General features: G+C 40.8%; 1 long non-coding RNA gene across 1 annotated transcript; it reads left to right on the forward strand.

The window, feature by feature from the left end:
* Positions 1-159: 159 nt before the first annotated feature.
* LOC109299567 lies at positions 160-7,952 on the forward strand. The gene is made up of 3 exons (XR_002097916.1): positions 160-173; positions 1,025-1,027; positions 7,792-7,952. It is a non-coding gene; the product is annotated as an uncharacterized LOC109299567 (long non-coding RNA).
* The last annotated feature ends 490 nt before the right edge of the window (positions 7,953-8,442 follow it).

The raw sequence follows: 8,442 nt of genomic DNA on the forward strand, positions 1-8,442 counted from the left end.
AAAAAAAAACCACACACACACACAAAAAAGACACTTTATTTTTCATTAGTATTTGTGTAAGTGCTGCAAACTCTTGATGGGATGAATGCTAGTCTAAAAATTTTACATCTGAAGATTTTGGTGTGACAGCTTTTCAGTGGAATATTCTCTGAGAAATACTGTTTGGTGTTCATGTCATAAGTCCTTTCCAAACCACTGATACTATTTTTTTACTGAACCTATGCAGATTGTTTTAATCACACCCAGAATATTATTGTATCTATTTATAAGCAATTAAGTATTATTCATTGTTGTATATAACGCATCCCTCCAATCCCATTACATTCCCCACAAGCTTTTCAAAATGATAAAAGAAACAGAGACCAGAAAACATTCTAATTATAGGAAAAAGTGATAGGACTTGTGGAGGGGAGAGCAATGAAAAAAACTCTTTAGGAGTTATGCCAGATAAAACTACTGAAGGCCTCGGAGTCAACTTCATGCTGTTTATTATCTTCTTTGCCTTCACAACACCTGAAATATGGCATTTGGCTTCCCTTGCTATGAATCTGTACACATGAATGCAGTGAACTGAGAATGGAAAGATCCTGGGCAAATCTGACAGCAGATTGTTGACAGATGTTTGATCTTGACAGATAAAGGGAAACACAAGTTCCAACAAAAATTGTTATAGCACTTTACAGTCATAAAGATGAAGCCAGTGGAGGGCTTACCTATGTATGCATTCAGACCCCCAACTATACGTGTTCCCAAGAGCCTGACTTTCTCTTCTGCAGTGGTTGAAATTTCTTATTTTACCTCGCTCTTGCTCTTAGTTATACCTCCTTACTTGCAAGCATGCCATAGGCATCAGACTTTCCTATTTGCAACTCACAAAAAGGTCTGTTCTTGTTTTGTTTTTGTTTTTTAAACCTTACTCTCAAAAGTCGGTAGGGCTTAACTTTAAAACTTCTCCCCAAAATACATAATTCCTTCCCTACTCAATCACCTATTTGCATCTGCTTGCACCTTAAGCCTTTAGTAGCTGGTGACATGTTCTCTCAATTCTGCCAACATCTATGGACACAATCTGGTCCACACAGAGAAACATTGGTATTTTTTCATGCACAATTTCAGTGTTATTACCATCAGTTCATGCAGGCAGACCTGTGTGCATGGAGAGATAACAAAGACTCTGTATCTCTTGCGTGATGATTTCACTCAGCCACCATCTACCAACTTGTTACAGTATAGTCCCTTCTTTATAGTACAAGCAAAACTGTCAAATCTTCAAAAACAAGGTAGAGCTGTGTAGAAATGGTCATGTCAACAGAAACTATAAATGTATTGTAGGAATGCTCAGCTAGTACAAAATGTGAAGTGCTTTGCTCTGTTTCTGTCTCTAGATGGCATAGAACATATCATGTAACAAGATAATGCTAGAAGCATCTGCTTCCAAAAAATTAAGGCTGTGTATATAATAAAATGATGCTTATGCCAATTTAAGCAAGGTTATACTAAATATCCTCCACAATACCTTTTCCTATTTTCTGTTATAGGATTATACCATTTTTATATGCAATAGCATATACTTGAAACACACAAAAATATATAGTAATATGTTTTATTCTTGGTACATCTAGCCTGGAAAATTTTTCTAAGGAAAAATGGGAAGCCACAAAAGGTAATCAAGAAGAAAAGTAACATGACTACCAGTTTAACCTATTTGAAGCATCTGTAGACATATGACCAATGCTTGTTTTGTCTCTTGAACTTTAGAATTCACTGTTGCACATCTTTGTCATGTGGATACTTGAAAAAATCCAGTGACAACCACCCACCCATTATTAGACATTACAAGACTACTTTAATATATAAAATAAATGCCCTCACATCCCCAAGGCTTCATTTTGAACTATAAAGTGTTAAAAGCAAGGATTTCTAATTTTCAATTAATTTGCACAGACAAAATAAAAAAGAAAATCCTTCCATCCCATTATCTCCTAAAATCACTTGCTCCGTGAATCTTATAGTTATTGCAGCACAACTTAAGTTGTCATGATGTATTTTGATGAAGATAAGTCACTTCACCTTTTTAAATGAGAAGAAATAAATCATGATGTCTGAATACATTTTCTCCCAAAGATAGTGTTTTATGTGAGATTTTTCCCCTCTAAAGTTAAATATGTAGAGACAGAAATAGTTCTTTAATAAATTAGATGCCATTAGCAGTGATGCATTATATGGCAGGTAGTATTTTTCCCCCTCATGTAAAATCTTACCTTGGATGTGAAGCTTCAAATCAAAGAGTGGTCAGTTATGGTGGGTGTGATTATCACAGACTACAGTGCAGCGTTCACTTTCTTCTACTTTGTAATAAGCTTGCACTGAGACTGCTTGAATATTGACTTTTTCTGTTTAGGTCTCATAGACTGAATCAAAAAATAGAAAGAGTGGAGGCAGACTTGCACTGAGCTACTCATGAAGAAAGAGAAAATAGTATGAGGTAAAGGTTTATGTTGTGTTGCTTTATAGGGTTTTTAGGTTACAAAGCAACGGCAGTGTACTGATACCATTCAACTAAATCATTCTCTGTCATGTACAGGGTTCTTATATTTTGTAATAACAACTTTAAAAGATCACAATAAACTTGAAATCAAGATTTAAAAAAAAACGCTAAATGCTATATTAAGTAAACTTGTTCTTAAATCTATTGCCAGTTTTTGTACCTTTTCCTAGTTTATAACAACTTTTCCATTTGCTTTTTGAAAGATCTACACAAAGAAAAAAGGACACAGATTGAGACAACAGTTAAACTAATGGTACACACAAACAAAGAAAATACACTGGAAAATGTAGAGGTTCACACCACAATCAATCATTTTCATTCATATTTATTGTACGTGCTACCTTTCACAATAGTGGATAAAATTATTCATGGACAAGGATTCTCTCTCTTTCTCTTTGTTTGTTTTTTTCTTCTCCTATACATATTGTTTTACATAATACCAATTACATCAGCAGGTAATTCTTATGGAGTCTGGGGAGAAGAATAGCTATTTCTCTTAAGCTAACATAATTATGTTTATATTATACAATGATATCAAGAGAGTAACCACTAAATAACCAGAGGATGATACAATACTCCTCCCAGATTACACCAACATAACATCAACACTTGAATGGGCTTAGTGAGAATGGAAGTTTATTTATAGACACTGCTAACTTTAAAATAACTAAGACATTTTCTTTGCACAAGGGAAACTGGTAATTATGAAGCAACTTGACAACCTCTAATTTTGTGTATGTGTGCACGCACCAATATTCCTTCTTACAAAATGAATACTAGTTTCTTGTTGATACAATAAACAGCCTGCCTACTGGTGTATATGTTTTGATTTTTATGTGCTGAATAGCGTTACAAAGAAGACACTGGGGGATCCATTCTTTTTTGGAAAACAAATCTGGAAAAATTCTAAAAGTTTAAAATGGTAATTAGCTACTCACTTTCCATTGAAAGGTAATGGAAGCTTGTGTTTAGCTGCTTCATGTGTTTTTGAAGATCTATTGCCAGAAAGGCACTATCCAAGAGCTCTGGCAGCCATTACTGCTCTTTCAATGGAATAATAACACAGACTTACAACAGCATCTCCCTCTAGCAATCTAATTCAGTAACAAAGCAGTACGCTACCGACGTTGTGGCTCAATACTCTCACCATCCTTAAGAAACAACACCAGAAAACCCTGGCAAGTCTTGCATCTTGTCTCAAAAGGCAACTGGTACAAGGAGGTATAGGCCACAGGGCAGTGGAGTGGACTGAGCACTGATTCTGAGGATATCAGAATTTTTTCCACCAGCAGTACCTTCGCTATGATATCAGGATGACTTATGCATGTCAATTGTACTTGCTTGATAGTTTGTTAATTGCCCATCAGGAAAAAAAAAATCACGATGATCCTAAGTGAAGAGTTTTCCACTTATGTACATGTGATTCAGCCCTTTGCATAGTAATGTAGGTACAGTACATGGGATATAAATGATACGGACTTTTATGGGCCAGATTATCAATGTAACAATAGTTGAAAATGTATACACGGTAGCAAATATCACATTAACTTTATACCTGGATAGTAGCATGAGTATGTACATGTCATAATTACTTTAGTAACATATAGAGAGAAAATTCCTTAATTCTTCTTTCCACTTACCTCCACCCCATCACTCTTCCTCTCTGGTTTTGTCTTTTTTGCCAGCAATTTTGATCTAAATTGAATGTTGAATAATGGAGATCCTTTCCTTGAACTCTGTCCTGTAAGATATGTCCTCACTCCAGTTTTCCTTACCAGTGATGTTTCTCTTAAGTCACCAACCTGAGATGAACACTGTCTTAGAATAGGTCTACCATTAATAATAAACTTGCTGGCTGCATTCTGACATTATGCCATGCACATCACCTGCTACTCTTGTCAGTCAAAGGCAGAGCATTTGTGGTTTGCTAAGTATTCAGTTAAGCTGTTTCAGAAAATAACAATCAATTTGCTAGTGGATAATCCCTCTTCCTGTTTTCTTTGCTTCTGTTCCACTGAAGTCTGAAAACTTTTCCAGTCCCCTTATAATGTACTGAACTGTACTGTGTGCATCTGCATCACTTTTTAGAGGGTATTGTATCTCCTCATTTAGACATTCTGATACTAATATGTGCTTAACACTCACAGATCTTCCTTCTGGAATAACACAAGTCATCTTTTTGTCTTGCTTCCCAGAAATTTTAACTCTTAAGTAAGCATGCTTACATAATTTCATGTTGCTCCACAAGGGACTTGAGTACTGTGATACTCAGAAAAGCAATGTGTGGGCCTTGTTACACATTAATTTTAGGTAGTTCCTGTAGCTTTTAACCCCTGGATTGTCCACACACTAACACCTGAAACTACGTTTTAAGCACACTTTAGGAGGCTTAAAGTTCCACCACTCCAGGGCAGGTTTGTCTCTGACCTGTGTTACCCAGCGTCTGTTTCATTAGTGTGTATCCACTCCCCACAGATAAGCTGCACTCCTCTAGCATCCCAGGATGCAGGGTCCCCTTCCCTGCCCTTCTGTTCTCTGTGGACAAACTTTCCATGCCCTGAACTCTACTGCCCAGGAGGTAGATCTGGCACCAAGCCAACTCCCCCTCCCCCACCAGACATGTGACCTTCCCAATCCCAGGGGTGCAACCCCATGCAAACAGCCTACAGAGCAAATGCCAGATGGCCAGGTTGCAGGGCACAGTTGGTTCCAGAAGTGGAATCTAGGGAGCTGGCGGGGTGGGGGAAACAGGACAGGGGCCTGGATTGGGTCCCCATGAGCTGGGACTTCCTTTCCACGGCAGGGGCAGTAGCTCTCCCAAAAGTACCCTCCCTCACCACTCCTACCTCTGCGCCAGCCCAGGAAATACAGCCAGCACCCCCCTCATAACCCAATCCCAAATCCCAGTTTATTAAAATATGAGAACTTTTTTCATTTACTTCCTCTTTATTTTTATTTATGTATTTCATTATTACTTCTTAGTTTATCCTCAAGTGGCTGGCTGACTTGACTTCACTTTACTTCACCACCCTTCCCACACCCCCATTTCCTTTCCAGAGGAGTTTCATTGCCCGCCCCCATCACATTAACTCTCTGCCTCCAATTTAATGTTCCTGCCCACCCCCACCAAGAGCAGGGTAGAAGCCTGTCCTGGCTCACCAGCCCTGTAGTGGCAAGCCATGTCCCTAGTCAGGCCTGTGCTCATCAGCCCTCTAGTGGCAAGGTGGGTCACAGTCAAAGAAGGCTTTTAGCCTTCAGGTGTCACTGCTCCAAACTTGAGCTAGCACTAATCAACATTTGAACAGCTCGAAGTGCAATGTGTAACAAAGCCTTCTGACTTTTAAACTCTTGATGTCCACAGAGGAATCCACAACCCTAAATGAAGCATTTAGGACTGTTGTATACATCACTATTTTTTTGCCCATTCTTGTGTTCCAGTGGCACTACTGTTTGCACGTATGAGTTTTCCTGATGCTTTTAAAAGTATTTCTGGCACACTAAAGTAAAACTCATCTGGACATAGTTTTATTTGCATCGCCACAAAATGTTGTGTCCATGGGTGTAAACAGAAATGCACTCAAAGACTTGTAATGAGCCTCTTTGTCCACCAGATGGCAATGCAACTTTTTTGTAGTTCACCCCTTTGTCCAGCAGAGGTTGCTGCGAATTGCAGTTATTAATGGATGAGGTTAGCTGCCCTGTTTGGATAACTGGGTGTAATGTGTTTCTTTGGACACCAGGTGTTGCACACCACATGCTGCAGTCCACCCAGCCCAACATGAATCACTGTTCATTCTCCTGTATGGACACCCATGCCCCCACCACTCATGCCATGATCGGGGTGACAACGGTGCTGTGCCTGACTGAACACAGCCTGTAGCTGCTGCTTTTTTTTTTTTTTCTTGTGCTGGCTGCTGCACCATTCACGATTGCACAAGGTCACCCCACAGTCAGACCCATGGCAGCCAGCAGCCCTTAATGAGAATGGCATAGTTACTCTCCCCCAGGTTCAATCCAGGAATGAATCACTTGTGTGTCTGGGGGCGGGGGGGTGCCATGGACTGCTTTGATTTGCCTTTCAGTCAGACAGAGCAAATGGAACACAGCTTGTCATAGCAATGAGTGCATGCAGCCCGTAGCTGCCTTCTTGTGCCGGCTGCCGCACCATTTGTGGTTGCACAAGGTCATCATCCCTACCCCACTCAGACTCATGGCAGCAGGTGAGCTTCCATTATTGCAACTGGCACCTGCCTGCTCCTGACACTGAGTGCAGCCAGCCCGTAGCTGCCGTGGTCCCTTGCACTGCCATTCCAGTCATAATTGCACAGCCTCATCACATCCTCCTGGCCCTAACTTGCGACCTAGGCATGTGAAAAGTGGTTTGTAAATTCAAACAAGCACTGAACCTCGCTAACCTCATTACCAGAAGCCAACTTCCTGCAGCCCAAAACACACCAAATGGATCCAGGCCATGCCATGACCCCAGCCAGGGGTCTGTCCAATCTCCTTTTAAATACCTCCAAGGAAGGGGACAGCACCATCTTCCTGGGAAGTTTATTCCAAATTTTGGCAACCCTCATTGTAAAGATTTTTTTCCTGATGTCCAATCTGAATCTGCTCTCTTCCAGTTTGCAGCCATTATTTCTAGTTAACCAGACAGGCGCCCTGGTAAACATTGCATCCCCTATTTCTTGCTGCCCCCGCAAAGAGTTTATAGGCAACTACGAGGCTGAAGAGGTTCAGGTCTCCCAATTGGTCCACATAGGGATTTTTCTGTAGGCTTTTAACTAGATGAGTGGCCCTCCTCTGAACCCTCTCCAGGCCATCCACATCCCTCCTGAAGTATGGTGCCCAAAACTGGATACAATACTCCAGCTGTGGCCTCACCAATGCTGCATAGAGGGGAAATATCACCTCCCTAGGCCTGTTTGTGTTGCACCTACTTATGCAGGAAAGGGAGTGGTTAGCTTTACTTATTACCTCATCACACTAGTGACTCATGTTCATTTTGTACTTGACTACGACTCCGAGATCCCTTTCCGCAGCTATGCTACTTAGAATGGTACCTCCCAGGCTATAGGAGTGTTGATGATTCTTCCTCCCCAGGTGCAACACATGGCACTTATCTTTGTTATACTGCATCCTATTCTGTTCGGCCCATTTCTCCAGCCTGTCCAAATCAGCTTGGATTCACTCCCTGCCATCTAGTTTGTATACTTCCCACCATAGTTTGTCTTTGTCAGCAGACTTGGACAGGGTGCTTTCTACTCCCTTGTCCAAGTCACTAATGAAGATAATGAATAGTACCAATCCCAGGACAGATCCTTGGGGGACTCTGCTGCCTACAATTCTCTAGGTAGAAACTGACTCATCTACCACCACTCTGGGTACATCCCATAAGCCAATTTTCTACCCACTGGGCTGTGTAATAATCTACATTGCAACTGTTTAGTTTATTTATAAGAATTGGGTGCAACACTGTGTCAAAGGCCTTTTTAAAATCTAAATAAATAACTTCTATCTCTATTCTTTCATCCAAACATTTTGTGACTCAGTCATAAAATGACACCAGGTTAGTCAGGCAGGATCTGCCTGCTATGAACCCATGCTGATTGCCCCTTAGCATCATTTTACCCACTGGACCCTCACAGATGTGATCCTTAACAATTTTCTCAAAGGTCTTGCCAAGGATAGAGGTGAGACTAACCAACCTATAGTCACCTGGTTCCTTCTTCCTTCTCTTCTTGAAAATAGGGACCATGTTGGCCCTTTTCCAATCCTTCGGGACCTGTCCTGAGCGCCACGAGTGCTCAAACAGTTGTGCCAGTGGCTCCACTATGACTCCAGCTAATTCCCTAAGTACCCTAGGATGAAGATCATCAGGACCTGTTGAT

This window comes from Gavialis gangeticus, unplaced genomic scaffold (genome assembly GCF_001723915.1).
Source record: "Gavialis gangeticus isolate Ggan-Ray unplaced genomic scaffold, GavGan_comp1, whole genome shotgun sequence".
Classification (NCBI taxonomy): Eukaryota; Metazoa; Chordata; order Crocodylia; family Gavialidae; genus Gavialis; species Gavialis gangeticus.